A 17,794-nucleotide genomic window follows, 5' to 3' on the forward strand; every position below is an offset into this window, starting at 1 on the left:
TCTGGTAGAATGGGCCTTCAGCCCTGAAGGAACCGGAAGCCCCGCAGAACGGTAGGTTTCAAGAATTGGTTCCTTGATCCACCGAGCTAGAGTGGATTTGGAAGCTTGCGTCCCTTTACGCTGACCAGCGACAAGGACAAAGAGTGCATCCGAGCGGCGAAAGGGCGCCGTGCGGGAAATGTAGATCCTGAGTGCTCTGACCAGATCCAACAAATGCAAACCTTTCTCAAATTGATGAACTGGATGAGGACACAAGGAAGGTAATGTGTAGTGATGAGCGAGCATGCTTGTCACTACTCGGTACTCGCACGAGTATCACTGTACTCGGGCTGCTCGGCGGGGACCGAGTAATCTCGCGATACTCGTGCTTTACTCGTGGTCTTCATTTCTGCATGTTGGCGCTCTTTTGAGAGCCAGCCCTCATGCAGGGATTGGCTGGCAGACCACTGCAATGCCACAGCCCTGTTAGTTGTGGAATTGCAGTGATTGGCCGGCCTGCACAGCGTCACCGAGCCTTTATATAGGCCGGCGCGCTGTGCTCTGCTCACAGCTATTCTGACAGTGAGTGTAGGGAGAGTGTCGCTGATTCAGGGAAAGCTTTGCGGCCCTTTATAGCTTTTTCAGTTGCAGGGCTGCAAACAGTGTGACCAAAAGTCCTTCTCAGGACTATTCTAGTTGTATACAGGCAGGCAGGGTATAGCCAGGTCGGCGTACAGTAGCAGAGTCCTTCTCAGGACTATTGTTGCTATATACAGGCAGGGTATAGCCAGGTCTGAATACAGGCTAGTGACCAAAAGAGTCCTTGTCAGGACTATTGTAGCAGTATACAGGCAGGCAGGCAGGCAGGGTAGTGGTGACCGTATACCAGCCTTCATATCTGGGGCTGGTGTACACAGTGTAAAACAGTCCAGATAGTGTCTGACTTGTCTGTACTGTAATTGTCGCTCCCCAAAAAAACCTGTTAGGTTATTATTGCGTCCGTGCTTGGTTTTTAAAACCGCACGTGTGTGCCTGTTGGTGGCAGCGTACAGGTGCACTGGTGTGCGTTTTTACCAAACTATTATATAACGCACAAGTGTAGTGTATAATACACGTCAGTCAGCAGTGGCTGATAGTGTCAGAGTTCTTAATTTTTGCTCCTAAAACCTGTGTTAGGTTATTATTGCGTCCGTGCTTGGTTTTTAAAACCGCACGTGTGTGCCTGTTGGTGGCAGCGTACAGGTGCACTGGTGTGCGTTTTTACCAAACTATTATATAACGCACAAGTGTAGTGTATAATACACGTCAGTCAGCAGTGGCTGATAGTGTCAGAGTTCTTAATTTTTGCTCCTAAAACCTGTGTTAGGTTATTATTGCGTCCGTGCTTGGTTTTTAAAACCGCACGTGTGTGCCTGTTGGTGGCAGCGTACAGGTGCACTGGTGTGCGTTTTTACCAAACTATTATATAACGCACAAGTGTAGTGTATAATACACGTCAGTCAGCAGTGGCTGATAGTGTCAGAGTTCTTAATTTTTGCTCCTAAAACCTGTGTTAGGTTATTATTGCGTCCGTGCTTGGTTTTTAAAACCGCACGTGTGTGCCTGTTGGTGGCAGCGTACAGGTGCACTGGTGTGCGTTTTTACCAAACTATTATATAACGCACAAGTGTAGTGTATAATACACGTCAGTCAGCAGTGGCTGATAGTGTCAGAGTTCTTAATTTTTGCTCCTAAAACCTGTGTTAGGTTATTATTGCGTCCGTGCTTGGTTTTTAAAACCGCACGTGTGTGCCTGTTGGTGGCAGCGTACAGGTGCACTGGTGTGCGTTTTTACCAAACTATTATATAACGCACAAGTGTAGTGTATAATACACGTCAGTCAGCAGTGGCTGATAGTGTCAGAGTTCTTAATTTTTGCTCCTAAAACCTGTGTTAGGTTATTATTGCGTCCGTGCTTGGTTTTTAAAACCGCACGTGTGTGCCTGTTGGTGGCAGCGTACAGGTGCACTGGTGTGCGTTTTTACCAAACTATTATATAACGCACAAGTGTAGTGTATAATACACGTCAGTCAGCAGTGGCTGATAGTGTCAGAGTTCTTAATTTTTGCTCCTAAAACCTGTGTTAGGTTATTATTGCGTCCGTGCTTGGTTTTTAAAACCGCACGTGTGTGCCTGTTGGTGGCAGCGTACAGGTGCACTGGTGTGCGTTTTTACCAAACTATTATATAACGCACAAGTGTAGTGTATAATACACGTCAGTCAGCAGTGGCTGATAGTGTCAGAGTTCTTAATTTTTGCTCCTAAAACCTGTGTTAGGTTATTATTGCGTCCGTGCTTGGTTTTTAAAACCGCACGTGTGTGCCTGTTGGTGGCAGCGTACAGGTGCACTGGTGTGCGTTTTTACCAAACTATTATATAACGCACAAGTGTAGTGTATAATACACGTCAGTCAGCAGTGGCTGATAGTGTCAGAGTTCTTAATTTTTGCTCCTAAAACCTGTGTTAGGTTATTATTGCGTCCGTGCTTGGTTTTTAAAACCGCACGTGTGTGCCTGTTGGTGGCAGCGTACAGGTGCACTGGTGTGCGTTTTTACCAAACTATTATATAACGCACAAGTGTAGTGTATAATACACGTCAGTCAGCAGTGGCTGATAGTGTCAGAGTTCTTAATTTTTGCTCCTAAAACCTGTGTTAGGTTATTATTGCGTCCGTGCTTGGTTTTTAAAACCGCACGTGTGTGCCTGTTGGTGGCAGCGTACAGGTGCACTGGTGTGCGTTTTTACCAAACTATTATATAACGCACAAGTGTAGTGTATAATACACGTCAGTCAGCAGTGGCTGATAGTGTCAGAGTTCTTAATTTTTGCTCCTAAAACCTGTGTTAGGTTCTTAGTGCGTCCGTGCTTGCATTTAAAAACCGCACGTGTGTGCCTGTCGGTGGCAGCGTACAGGTGCACTTGTGTGCAATTTCCAGAAACTTTGATATAACGCACAAGTAGTGAATATACACGTCAGCAGTGCACAGCATTGCAAAATGCGCAAGGGCATTGGCAAGGAACAAGGAAGTGGACGTGATGGTGGTGCAGGCAGAGGCCGAGGTCGTGGGCAAGCTCTAATTTCGCCACAACAAAGGGCCACATCTAGTCGCTCGCACGTCCTGTCCCAAATTCTTGGGGACCGCAGCAGTACACCGCTCTTGAACCAAGACCAGTGTCAACAGGTTGTTAGTTGGATAGCGGATAATGCTTCCAGTCAGATTGGCACCACCACAAACACTCTGTCTTCCACACGGTCAAGTGTCAGTAGCCGTGATACTGCACCGCACATTTCTGAACCTGATCCTCCTTCCTACCACCAGGCTGAGTACACGTCCTCCTCGGACATTAATGATCCCACACTTGGACACTCGGAAGAGCTGTTCACGTTTCCATTCACACATTCTGGCCTCTCGCCAGCTCATATTGAAGTGGGTCATGAGGAGATCGTCTGTACAGATGGCCAAATATTTGAGCAGCCACGTTCTCACGAAGTTGGCAACGTGTCTCAACAAGTGGTGGACGATGATGAGACACAATTGTCAGCAAGTCAGGAGGAGGAGCAGGGTGCGGAAGAGGAAGACGACGTGGTGGATGATCCAGTAACTGACCCAACCTGGCAGGAGGATATGCAGAGCGAGGACAGCAGTGCACAGGGGGAGGGAGGCGTAGCATCACAACAGGCAGTAAGAAGCAGGGTGGTGGCCCCAGGCAGAAGTCAGGCAACCGTTCCCCGGAACAACACGACGACACAAGGTGCCTGTACAAATGTTAGGTCTTCACGAGTCTGGCAGTTTTTTAAGTTGGATCCAGATGATTCAAAAAAGGCCATTTGCAACACCTGCCGTGCCAGCATCAGCAGGGGTACCAAAACTAGCAGCCTGACCACCACCAGCATGATCAGGCACATGTCAGCCAAGCACCCGACTTTGTGGGAAGTACAACAGAGTCGAGGAGCAGTGCTTGCTGATGTCACTGCTACGTCTTCGCTGGTTGTGCATGCGAGCCAATCCTCTGTCCATGCTGCCTGCGAACAAGCCTCCTCCACTCCTGCACCTGCAGTTGCCTACGCAGAAAGAACACCATCATCAAGCACGTCCTTGTCCCAGCGCAGCGTTCAGTTATCCATTCAGCAAACCTTTGAACGCAGGCGCAAATACACTGCCAACACCCCACATGCCACAGTTCTAAATACTAACATTTCGCGACTGCTTGCGCTGGAAATGTTGCCTTTTAGGCTGGTGGAGACAGAAGCATTCCGTGACCTGATGGCGGCAGCTGTCCCACGTTACTCGGTCCCCAGCCGCCACTATTTCTCCCGGTGTGCCGTCCCCGCGTTGCATAACCACGTGTCACAAAACATCACACGTGCCCTGAACAACGCTGTTTCACCCAAGGTCCACCTAACCACAGACACGTGGACAAGTGCTTGTGGGCAAGGCCGCTACATCTCGTTGACGGCACACTGGGTTAATATTGTGGAAGCTGGGACCCAGTCTGAGCGAGGGACGGAACACGTCCTTCCCACACCAAGGTTTGCAGGCCCTACCTCAGTCAGTGTTTCACCCACACTCTACAGCTCCGGAATGTCATGCTCTTCAGCCTCCTCCTCCTCCTGCGCATCCTCATCCACTGTGCCCTCCACACCAGTCACAAGCTGGAAGCACTGCAGCACTGCCTCGGCGAAGCGGCAACAGGCTGTGCTGAAGCTAATCTGCATAGGTGACAAACCCCACAATGCAGAAGAGCTGTGGACAGCTCTGAAACAGCAGGCAGATCACTGGCTCACACCTCTGAACCTAAAGCCAGGAAAGGTCGTTTGTGACAATGGCCGGAACCTGGTGGCGGCTTTGAGGCGAGGCCAGCTGACACATGTTCCATGCGTGGCCCATGTGCTCAACCTCGTGGTTCAGCGGTTTATAAAGTCATACCCAGAGCTGTCTGATCTGCTGGTAAAAGTTCGCCGCCTGTCTGCACATTTTCGAAAGTCACCTACTGCTTCAGCCGGCCTTGCCGGCTTTCAGCGCCGTTTGCATCTTCCGGCTCACAGACTGGTGTGTGATGTCCCCACGCGTTGGAATTCAACTCTGCACATGTTGGTCAGGATATGTGAGCAGAAGAGGGCAGTTGTTGAGTACCTGCATCACCTAAGCCGTCGGGAAATGGGTCAAACTCCACACATAACACCTGAGGAGTGGAGATGGATGTCAGACCTATGTACCATCCTCCAAAACTTTGAGGACTCCACCAAGATGGTGAGTGGTGATGACGCCATTATTAGCGTCACCATACCGCTACTCTGCCTTCTAAAACGGTCCCTGCTGAAAAACAAACATGATGCATTGCAGGCGGAGCGCGATGAGTTGCAGCAAGAAACAGTAGTGGGTGTGGGTGATAACACACAGCCCAGCCTCGTCTCATCACAACGTGCAGTGGAGGACTATGACGAGGAGGAGGATGAAGACATGGAGCAACTCTCCGGCCAAATTGAGGATATGACATGCACACCAGTCATATCCTCGATTCAGCGTGGCTGGCCAGAGGACAGGGTAGATGAGGAGGAGGAGGAGGAGGAGGAGGAGGAGGACAGCATGTTCAGTCATCTTGTTGGTCAGGCTACTGAAGTCCTGGCTGTTAAGAGTCTGGCGCACATGGCTGACTTTATGGTAAGCTGCCTGTCTCGTGACCCTCGCGTTAAGAACATCTTGGCCGACAATCATTACTGGTTGGTAACACTGTTAGACCCACGCTACAAGGAGAACTTTTTGTCTCTTATTCCCGTGGAGGAGAGGTCAACCAAAATGCAGCAGTTTCGGAAGGCCATACTCACGGAAGTAGGCAAAGCATTCCCCTCACAAAACGCTAGCGGCATAGGTCAGGAATCAGTGGACAACCGAGGCGTACAGCCGAGAGAGGCACAAGTCCAATCCGCCAGAGGTAGGGGAACAGTCTTTAAGATGTGGGACAGTTTTCTCAGCCCCTCACGTACCACAGCCCCTGAGGTGCGGGGTAGTGCCACAAGAAATCCTAAGTTTGCCCAGATGCTGAAGGAGTACCTTGCAGATCGAACAACTGTACTCCGACATTCCTCTGTGCCTTACAATTATTGGGTATCCAAGCTGGACACGTGGCATGAATTGGCTCTCTACGCCTTGGAAGTCCTGGCCTGCCCTGCTGCTAGCGTTTTGTCAGAGCGTGTTTTTAGTGCCGCAGGTGGAATCATTACAGATAAACGCACCCGCCTGTCAACTGAAAATGCTGACAGGCTGACTCTGATAAAGATGAACAAGGGTTGGATTGGGCCAGACTTCACCACACCACCAGCAAATGAGAGCGGAATTTAAAGTTTGCCATGTACCTCCACTCACCCATGGGTACACTTCTCGACTTTGGATAATCGCTGGACTGCTCCTCCTTCTCCTCATGCGCCATCATGATGACCGTTACAATAGTTAGGTCTTTGTTTCAGGTATACCCCCAGTGGTAAATTTTTTCGCCCATTCTTTGCAGAATGGACATTACAACGACAGGAGACCCGCTCCTTTGCAATGGGAACAATGTTTTGAGGCCCTCATGCACGTCTCTACCCAGGGACAACGTGGAGCCTCCCAATTTTTGGCTGCCCTGCCTAAGGGCTATACTGAAATACACCCACTTCCTTAAAATGGACACTTAATGTTTTGAGGCCCTCATGCACGTCTCTACCCAGGGACAATGTGGAGCCTCCCAATTTTTGGCTGCCCTGCCTAAGGGCTATACTGAAATAGACCCACTTCCTTAAAATGGACACTTAATGTTTTGAGGCCCTCATGCACGTCTCTACCCAGGGACAATGTGGAGCCTCCCAATTTTTGGCTGCCCTGCCTAAGGGCTATACTGAAATACACCCACTTCCTTAAAATGGACACTTAATGTTTTGAGGCCATCATGCACGTCTCTACCCAGGGACAATGTGGAGCCTCCCAATTTTTGGCTGCCCTGGCAAAGGGCTATACTGAAATACACCCACTTCCTTAAAATGGACACTTAATGTTTTGAGGCCCTCATGCACGTCTCTACCCAGGGACAATGTGGAGCCTCCCAATTTTTGGCTGCCCTGCCTAAGGGCTATACTGAAATACACCCACTTCCTTAAAATGGACACTTAATGTTTTGAGGCCATCATGCACGTCTCTACCCAGGGACAACGTGGAGCCTCCCAATTTTTGGCTGCCCTGGCAAAGGGCTATACTGAAATAGACCCACTTCCTTACAATGGGCACTTCAGGTTTACAGGCCATAATGCACGGCTCTATCCAGGGACAATGTGGAGCCTCCCAATTTTTGGCTGCCCTGGCAAAGGGCTATACTGAAATAGACCCACTTCCTTAAAATGGACACTTAATGTTTTGAGGCCCTCATGCACGTCTCTACCCAGGGACAATGTGGAGCCTCCCAATTTTTGGCTGCCCTGCCTAAGGGCTATACTGAAATACACCCACTTCCTTAAAATGGACACTTAATGTTTTGAGGCCATCATGCACGTCTCTACCCAGGGACAACGTGGAGCCTCCCAATTTTTGGCTGCCCTGGCAAAGGGCTATACTGAAATAGACCCACTTCCTTACAATGGGCACTTCAGGTTTAAAGGCCATCATGCACGTCTCTATCCAGGGACAATGTGGAGCCTCCCAATTTTTGGCTGCCCTGCCTAAGGGCTATACTATAATACACCCACTTCCTGACAATGGACACTTAATGTTTTGAGGCCCTCATGCACGTCTGTATGCAGGGGATTGGTGAACCTCACAATTTTGGACTGCCCTGGCAAAGGAAAATACTACAAAGACTCACTTCCTCAAAATGGGCACATTAGACTCAAGAGGCCTTCATGTACGTCTCTTCTCAGGGACATCGGAGTGCCACACAATGTTTTCACGTAAAATCTTTCATGTATTAATCTCAAAAAGTAACATACACCAGATCTAGCTCACTATTGGGTATGTGCCCTTAACATTTCCGCCATGAAAAATCATTTTGGGGTCATTTTGGAAGGTTTTCTGGTGAGTCCGTAAAAATGGCGTAAAACGCGGACAAAATTGTTCACAGCTGTGACTTTTGAGTGATAAATGCTTCAAGGGGTCTTCCCCATGCTGTTGCCATGCCATTTGAGCACTCTTCTGAGACTTTTGTGCCATTTTTAGGGTTTCTCCATGCTGCCGGGAGGTCATTTCACAAAAATACTCGGGTCTCCCATAGGATAACATTGGGCTCGTTGCTCGGGCCGAGTACACGAGTATCTTGGGAGGCTCGGCCCGAGCTTCGAGCACCCGAGCTTTTTAGTACTCGCTCATCACTAGTAATGTGACATCCTGATTGAGATGAAAGGGGGATACCACCTTAGGGAGAAACTCAGGAATCGGACGTAGAACCACCTTGTCCTGGTGAAACACCAGGAAGGGAGATTTACATGAGAGCGCAGCTAGCTCGGACACTCTCCGAAGAGACGTGATCGCTACTAGAAAGGCCACTTTCTGTGAAAGACGGGAAAGTGAAACGTCCTTCATAGGCTCGAAAGGCGGCTTCTGGAGAGCAATTAGAACCTTGTTCAGATCCCAGGGCTCTAACGGCCGCTTGTAAGGAGGGACGATATGACAAACTCCTTGCAGGAACGTGCGTACCTGAGCAAGTCGTGCTAGGCGTTTCTGAAAAAATACAGATAGCGCTGAGACTTGTCCTTTAAGGGAGCTGAGCGACAAACCTTTTTCCAATCCGGATTGCAGAAAGGAAAGAAAAGTAGGCAATGCAAAAGGCCAGGGAGAAACTCCCTGAGCAGCGCACCAAGATAAGAATATCTTCCACGTCCTGTGGTAGATCTTGGCGGAGGATGGTTTTCTAGCCTGTCTCATGGTGGTAATAACCCCTCGAGATAATCCTGAAGATGCTAGGATCCAGGACTCAATGGCCACACAGTCAGGTTCAGGGCCGCAGAATTCAGGTGGAAAAACGTCCCTTGAGATAGCAAGTCTGGTCGTTCTGGTAGTGCCCATGGTTGGCCTACCGTGAGGTGCCACAGATCTGGGTACCACGATCTCCTCGGCCAGTCTGGAGCGACGAGGATGGCGCGACGGCAGTCGGCCCTGATCTTGCGCAGCACTCTGGGCAACAATGCCAGAGGCGGGAACACGTAAGGTAGCCGGAATTGCGACCAATCTTGAACTAAGGCGTCTGCGCCAAAGCTCGGTGATCGTGAGACCGTGCCATGAAAGCCGGGACCTTGTTGTTGTGCCGTGACGCCATCAGGTCGACGTCCGGCATCCCCCAACGGCGACAGATCTCCTGAAACACGTCCGGGTGAAGGGACCATTCCCCTGCGTCCATACCCTGGCGACTGAGGAAGTCTGCTTCCCAGTTTACCACGCCTGGGATGTGAACTGCGGATATGGTGGAAGCCGTGTCTTCCACCCACGTCAGAATCCGTCGGACTTCCTGGAAGGCTTGCCGACTGCGTGTTCCACCTTGGTGGTTGATGTATGCTACCGCTGTGGAGTTGTCCGACTGAATTCGGATCTGCTTGCCTTCCAGCCACTGCTGGAAGGCTTGTAGGGCAAGATACACTGCTCTGATTTCTATAACATTGATCTGAAGGGTGGACTCTTCCTGAGTCCACGTCCCTTGAGCCCTGTGGTGGCGAAACACTGCTCCCCACCCTGAGAGACTCGCGTCTGTCGTGACTACCTCCCAGGATGGGGGTAGAAAGGACTTTCCTTTCGACAAAGCGGTGGGAAGAAGCCACCACCGAAGAGAATCCGCCTGAGAAAGGGAGACGTTCCTGTCGAGGGACGTCTACTTCCCGTCCCATTGGCGGAGAATGTCCCATTGTAGTGGACGGAGATGAAACTGCGCGAAAGGGACTGCCTCCATTGCAGCTACCATCTTCCCCAAGAAGTGCATGAGGCGTCTCAAGGGGTGCGACTGGCCCTGAAGGAGAGATTGCACCCCTGTCTGTAGTGAACGCTGTTTGTCCAGCGGAAGCTTCACTATCGCTGAGAGAGTATGAAACTCCATGCCAAGATATGTTAGCGATTGGGTCGGAGTTAGATTTGACTTTGAAAAGTTAATAATCCACCCGAAACTCTGGAGAGTCTCCAGCGCAACGTTCAGGCTGTGTTGGCATGCCTCTTGAGAGGGTGCCTTGACCAGTAGATCGTCCAAATACGGGATCACAGAGTGACCTTGAGAGTGCAGGACTGCTACTACTGCTGCCATGACCTTGGTGAAGACACGTGGGGCTGTCGCCAGCCCGAAAGGCAGAGCTACGAACTGAAGGTGTTCGTCTCCTATAACAAAGCGTAGGAAACGCTGGTGCTCTGGAGCAATCGGCACGTGGAGATAAGCATCCTTGATGTCTATTGATGCTAGAAAATCTCCTTGAGACATTGAGGCGATGACGGAGCGAAGGGATTCCATTCGGAACCGCCTGGTTTTTACGTGCTTGTTGAGCAGTTTTAGATCCAGAACGGGACGGAATGACCCGTCCTTTTTTGGCACCACAAACAAGTTGGAGTAAAAACCGTGACCTTGTTCCTGAAGAGGAACGGGGGTCACCACTCTTTCCGCTTTTAGAGTGGACACCGCTAGCCGCAGAGCATCGGCTCGGTCGGGAGATGGAGAAGTTCTGAAGAAGCGAGTTGGAGGACGAGAGCTGAACTCTATCCTGTACCCGTGAGACAGAATGTCTCTCACCCAACGGTCTGTGACCTGTGGCAGCCAAATGTCGCCAAAGCGGGAGAGCCTGCCACCGACCGAGGATGCGGAGAGAGGAGGCCGAAAGCCATGAGGAAGCCGCCTTGGTAGCGGGTCTTCCGGCTGTCTTTTTTGGGCGTGACTGAGTCCGCCAAGAATCTGCGCTCCTCTGATCCTTTTGAGTCCTTTTGGACGAGGAGAATTGGGACCTGCCTGAGCCTCGAAAGGACCGAAACCCCGACTGTCCTCTCCTCTGTTGGGGTTTGTTTTGTCTGGGCTGAGGTAAGGAAGAATCTTTACCCTTGGAGTGCTTAATGATTTCATCTAAGCGCTCTCCAAACAGTCGGTCACGAGAAAATGGCAAACTGGTTAAACACTTCTTGGAAGCAGAATCTGCCTTCCATTCTCTTAACCACAAGGCTCTGCGTAAAACTACGGAGTTGGCGGACGCCACTGCCGTACGGCTCGTAGAGTCTAGGACAGCATTAATCGCGTAAGACGCAAATGCAGACATTTGAGATGTCAATGGTGCCACCTGCGGAGCAGATGTACGTGTGACCGTGTCAATCTGTGCAAGACCAGCTGAAATAGCTTGGAGTGCCCATACGGCTGCGAATGCTGGAGCAAACGACGCGCCAATAGCCTCATAGATGGATTTCAACCAGAGCTCCATCTGCCTGTCAGTGGCATCTTTAAGTGCCGCCCCATCTTCCACTGCAACTAAGGATCTAGCTGCAAGCCTGGAGATTGGAGGATCCACCTTGGGACACTGGGTCCAGCCCTTGACCACGTCCGGGGGAAAAGGATAACGTGTATCCTTAAGCAGTTTGGAAAAACGCTTATCCGGATAAGCGTGGTGTTTCTGGATTGCCTCTCTAAAGTCAGAGTGGTCCAGAAAAACACTTAATTTACGTTTGGGATACCTGAAATGGAATTTCTCCTGCTGTGAAGCTGTCTCCTCCACAGGAAGAGCAGGTGGAGAAATGTCCAGCATTTTATTGATGGACGCTATAAGATCATTCACTATGGCGTCACCATCAGGAGTATCCAAATTGAGAGCGGTCTCAGGATCAGAATCCTGATCAGCTACCTCCGCCTCATCATACAGAGAGTCGTCCTGCTGGGACCCTGACCAGTGTGATGAAGTCGAGGGCCGCTCATAGCGAGCTCGCTTAGGCTGTCTGGGACTGTCGTCCGTGTCAGAGCCATCACCCTGGGATGCAAGAGACGCCCCCGGATCCCGGAGCTGTTCCAACTGAGGGGGACCAGGGAGCAATGAGTTAACAGTGTCCATGGTCTGAGTTACTGGTCTGGACTGCAATGTTTCAAGAATTTTAGTCATAGTCACAGACAATCTGTCGGCAAAGACTGCAAACTCCGTCCCTGTCACCTGGACAGTATTCACAGGAGGTTCTGCATGGGTCACCTCCAGCAGAGGCCCCGGCCGAGCAAGTGCCACAGGGGCCGAGCACTGCACACAGTGGGGGTCAGTGGAACCTGCCGGTAGAACAGCCCCACATGCGGTACAAGCAGCATAAAAAGCCTGTGCCTTGGCACCTTTGCTTTTTGCGGTCGACATGCTGTTGTGTCCTCTGAGTAATCTAGGAGGGTATATAGCAGAGAATCACTAGTGATCGTACAGTGCAATGTATAGCTGCAAGCACAAAATACAAATATACACTTCGGCACCAGTGGGGGTCAGCCCTTGAGGGCAGCTTACCGCCCGCTGAAAAGCGGGTGTGTGGGCACCAGAATCCCGTGTCTGGGTCTCCCAGTCTCCTCTCTCCAGCTCGGACTGCACACAGGAATGGCTGCCGGCGTCCTGTGAAGAGGGGTGGACCGTGGGCGTGCCTCAAACAAAAGTGCGGGAAACTGGCGTCCCACTGTGCCCAGTGTGAGGGCTGGAGTATGTAAAGGAGACTCCAGCCCTCTGTGCTGACATTCTGCACAGCGTCCCGCCCTTCCCCTGACTGGCAGGCCTGGGGGCGGGAACGAAGCGAAACTAGGCCGCAAAAGCCGGGGACTCGAGTAATAAGCGCGGCCGTCATATATGCACGGCCAGCGCGGAAGTCCCCGGCGCACCACAAATCCCAGCCGCGCCGCAGCGCTAAAAACTGACCACCGTGGCCACGCAGCAGTTTCAAACACATGTCCCCTCTCAGCAGAGCTGTAGATAGGAATGGCACCAGCGCGCAGCGCTGTTGTCCCCGGCGCACTAACACACCCAGCAATGCTGCGGTGTGCGCGCGATATGCACGGGGACACAGAGTACCTTGATGTAGCAGGGCCTGTCCCTGACGATACTGAGCTCCATGTCCAGCAGATTCCCAGGGGCTGTGGATGGAGCACGGTCTCAGTGCCTGGAGACCGGTAAAATCCCACTTCACCCAGAGCCCGCAGGGGGATGGGGAAGGATGCAGCATGTGGGCTCCAGCCTCTGTACCCGCAATGGGTACCTCAACCTTAACAAACACCGCCGACAAATAGTGGGGTGAGAAGGTAGCATGCTGGGGGCCCTAGTATGGGCCCTCTTTTCTTCCATCCGACATAGTCAGCAGCTGCTGCTGACTAAACAGTGGAGCTATGCATGTATGTGTGCCTCCTTCGCACAAAGCATGAAAACTGAGGAGCCCGTGATCCCACGGGAGGGTGTATAGCCAGAAGGGGAGGGGCCTTACACTTTTAAGTGTAATACTTTGTGTGGCCTCCGGAGGCAGTAGTTATACACCCAATTGTCTGGGTCTCCCAATGGAGCGACAAAGAAAATGATAATACATGTTGTGAAACTGTGGGACATAACGTTTCTGTATCTTTATTAATTGCTTATTTTAATTTTCACAAAAATTGGAATAACTTAATATCCTGACGTGCTACAAAAAAACTAACTTCAGATTTGGATTCAGCGCATTCGATTTAGTATAGCGCACATGGTTTTTTGCCACGTAGCAGACAAAAAGTGTTTATTTGTTGTGCTGTGAATTATTAACAGTACAAAACAGACTGGTATAGGAGGAGAGAGGACCCTGCCCGCGAGGGCTCACAGTCTACAGGGGATGGGTGAGGGTACAATAGGTGAGGACAGAGCTGGTTGAGCAGTGGTCTACTGGACTGAGGGCTATTGTAGGTTGTAGGCTTGTTGGAAGAGGTGGGTCTTGAGGTTCCTCTTGAAGCTTTCCACAGTAGGGGAGAGTCTGATATGCTGAGGTAGAGCGTTCCAGAGTATGGGAAGCCAGTGAAGGGATTAGCACCATGGAAATGGATGCCGCAGATTATAGGGAAACTTGCATTCACGGAAACTAAGTCAGTCCAGTCATGTTCCTGAATACACAGGCAACACGTATCTGGCGTCTTGCTGGATCTTTTTCAGAGAAAAACTTACAGTACCTCCTTACAATCATGCAGCCTAGTCCAGCGCAGCCCCCAGCCAGCTTCTTTATTGACCCCACTCTAATGTATAGGCAGGTATATCGCAATATACCCAAATGGGAGAGACATACTAATCAAGCACAGCGTTGTGGGGAGAAGTTCTCACTCAGCAAATCAATTTTTGCTTGATGCCGGAAAACTTCAGATGCAAAAGATAGTTGGCTGCAATCATGGAACCAGGCACTGATTAGTGCGGCCCATTCCACTAACAGGATCCCATTGTCTCACACAACACTGGATATTCTTGTAGTGCCACAGTCGGGTGTATACATACAGTCCAATTTCCGGGTGGGGCACTGATTTCCTGACTCCATGGCCTCATATACACCTAAGAGTTTGTGTCAGGAGGCCGAAGGGTATCTAGAAATAAAGGACCGTAAGACAGGGGGTCACATGAGCGTAACTTCTGTAATGCAAGTGAATTAGTTGGCACCACATGTCAGTTTAGGCTAAGTTCACACATCAGTTTTTTCCAATCAGGCACAATCCGGTTTGTGCCTGATGCAAAGGATCCGTCTCAGATTGTGTAAATACTGATGCGACTGATCCAGTAAAAAAAACGGATCCGTTTTTTTTTATGCTGAGAAAGAGACCCCATCATCACCGCACACGCAAGCACTATCGCGTGCACCATCACCGCACACACGCAGGCACTACCGCGCACATCATCACCGCACACACAGGCACTACTGCGCGCATCATCACCACACACGCAGGCACTACCGCGCGCACCATCACCGCACACGCAGGCACTACCGCGCGCACCATCACCGCACACGCAGGCACTACCACGCGCACCATCACCGCACACGCAGGCACTACCGCACGCACCATCACCGCACACGCAGGCACTATTTCACGCATCATCACCGCACACACACAGGCACTATCGCACGCATCATCACTGCACACACACAGGCACTACCTCAGTGACATCACCGCTGACAGCGCGACTCACTTCAGTTGCGTGGATCTGACACAGAGCGCTCGTGTTCTACAGCCGCTCCTGTCAACTTCATGTAGCAGAGCTGAAATCGTCATGGGACCTCTGTGGATTATGTCGGGCCTGGAGGGGGATTTGGGGATTTTAATAAAGTGGTGAAAGAGGGTGTTTTTTGTCTTTTATTCCAAATAAAGTATTTTTTTGGGGTGTATGTGTTTATTTACTTTCACTTACAAGTTAATCATTGGGGGTGTCTCAGACGCCTGCCATGATTAACCCCCTTATTACCCCGATTGCCACCGCACCAGGGCAATTCGGGATGAGCCGGGTAGAGTTCCGGGACTGTCGCATTTAAAGGAAGTGGCAAATCCGGGCGGCTGCTGGCTGATATTGTTAGGATGTTGGGCTCCCCATAACGTGGAACTCCTCATCCTGAGAATACCAGCCTTCAGTCGTGTGGCTTTATCTTGGCTGTTATCAAAATTGGAAGAGGACCACAAGCAGTTTTTTTTTTTTTAAATGATTTATTTTACTGCAAGATATAAACCCGCCCACCGGTGGCTGTGATTGGTTGCAGTGAGACAGCTGTCACTCAGCGTGGGGGCGTGTCTGACTTCAACCAATCATAGGCGCCGGTGGGCGGGGAAAGCAGTGAATACGAAATTGAATAATGTGTAGCCGGCGTTTTCAAATCAGAAGCCGCCAGAGCTTTGTGACAGCTGTGCAACGCAGTGACGGTGATCGGTGAGTGGGTGAGAGTAAGTGAATGAGTCAGTGCGTGAGTGAGAGAGTTTGAGAGACAGTGAGTGAGTGATTGATTGATTTTCTGACAAGCAATAAATTTATATCACTTCTGGGCATGCTCAGAAGTAAAAACCGGAAGCGGTACATGCTTCCAGCGTTTTAAGCATGCCACCGAATTCGGCACGCATAGACTTTCATTATGCAGCATGCCGCACAGCGCCGCACCCGGCGCTATGCTAATTTTTGCCGCTGGCAAAAACCATTCCTCTCTGCGTCCTGTGCGGCCGCCGGAGTGACGATTTTTGCCGCATTCGGCAAAAACCGGATCAAACGCAAGTACATGCGGCACAATCCGGCGCTAATAAAAGTCTGAGGAAAAACGCACCCGGCGGAAAAAAAACCAGATGCGTTTTTCCCGCAAAGCGCCAGATTGTGCCGCACAGCAAAAACCTGATGTGTAAACATACCCTTACGGTGATCCAATTCTCACATGGAGCACAGCCGAGGAGATGATAGATAATGGAGAGGAAAGAGATTTTGTTCTCTATGTGCAAGGAGAAAAGTCCAGTTCACCTGTTCCCTTCAGTGCAACGTATAATAGGTTCCAGCAATACAGAAAAAAATCCAGAGAAAATCCAGCTCTTCAAAAAGGTTTGTGTGTTTCTAGGCTACATGGTTTTGATGGAAGTGTGCCTTCCTTAACCAAGAATCAGCAAAAACATTAGTGCATGCCCTCATCATCTCCCGCCTCCACTACTGTAACCTCCTGCTCTTTGGCCTCCCTTTCAACACTTGCACCCCTCCAAATCTATCCTGAACTCTGCAGCCTGCTTAATCCACCTACCCCTCGCTACTCCCCAGCTTCACCACTCTGCCAATCCCTTCACTGGCTTCCCATTGCCAAAACACTCCAGTTCAAAACATTAACCATGACCTACAAAGCCATCCACAACCTTTCTCCTCCTTACATGTTACCTAGTCTCCCGGTACCTACCTACACGCAACCTCAGATCCTCACAAGATCTCCTTCTCTACTTCTCTCTTATCTCCTCTTCCCACAATCGCATACAAGATTTCTCCCGTGCCTCCCCCATACTCTGGAACACTCTACCCCAGCATATCAGACTCTCTCATACCGTGAAAAGCTTCAAGAGGAACCTGAAGACCCACTTCTTCCGACAAGCCTACAACCTGCAATAGCCCTCAGTCCAGTACACCACTGCGCAACCAGCTCTGTCCTCACCTGTTGTACCCTCACCCATCCCCTGCAGACTATGAGCCCTCGCGTCTAATCTGAATCTCCTTTTAAGTTTCATCCTTCCTTGTGCTAATGAGAATAGGGTAGTTGCCTCTGCAGTGTGACTTCCTTTCAGATATATGGAGACCGCTGTTAAGTCTCCTCTCAGCCTTCTTTTTCAAGCTAAACATCCCTAGTTCTTTTAGCCATGCTTCATATGACATGGTTTGCAGACCTTCTACCATCTTGGTTGCTCTTCTCTGGACTTGCACCAATATATCAATGTCTTTCTTGAATTGGGGCACAAAACCTACATAATATTTCAGGTGGGGTCTGACCAGAGCAAAGTATAGGGGAATAATTACCTCTTGATCTAGATTCAATGCTTGTCTTGATACATCCCAGAATTTTGTTGGCCTTTTTAGCTGCAGCACCACATTGTCTCATGTTGAATCTGGGATCCATTATTATGCCCAAGTCCTTTTCCCCGGTGCTATCACCTAGTTCTATTTCTCCCATACTATATATGCTTTTTACATTTCTTTTACCCAGATGTAAGACTTTGCATTTGTCCCTGTTACAAACCATTCTATTCTCCTCAGCCCATTGTTCGAGTGTGTCTGGATTCTTTTGAATACACTCCCTTTCCTCTTAGTGTTTGTTAGAACGGATTCTGCAGCGATACGTTGGGAAAAAAGTTCTGT

The sequence above is a fragment of the Anomaloglossus baeobatrachus genome, chromosome 1, assembly GCF_048569485.1.
Source record: "Anomaloglossus baeobatrachus isolate aAnoBae1 chromosome 1, aAnoBae1.hap1, whole genome shotgun sequence".
NCBI lineage: Eukaryota > Metazoa > Chordata > Amphibia > Anura > Aromobatidae > Anomaloglossus > Anomaloglossus baeobatrachus.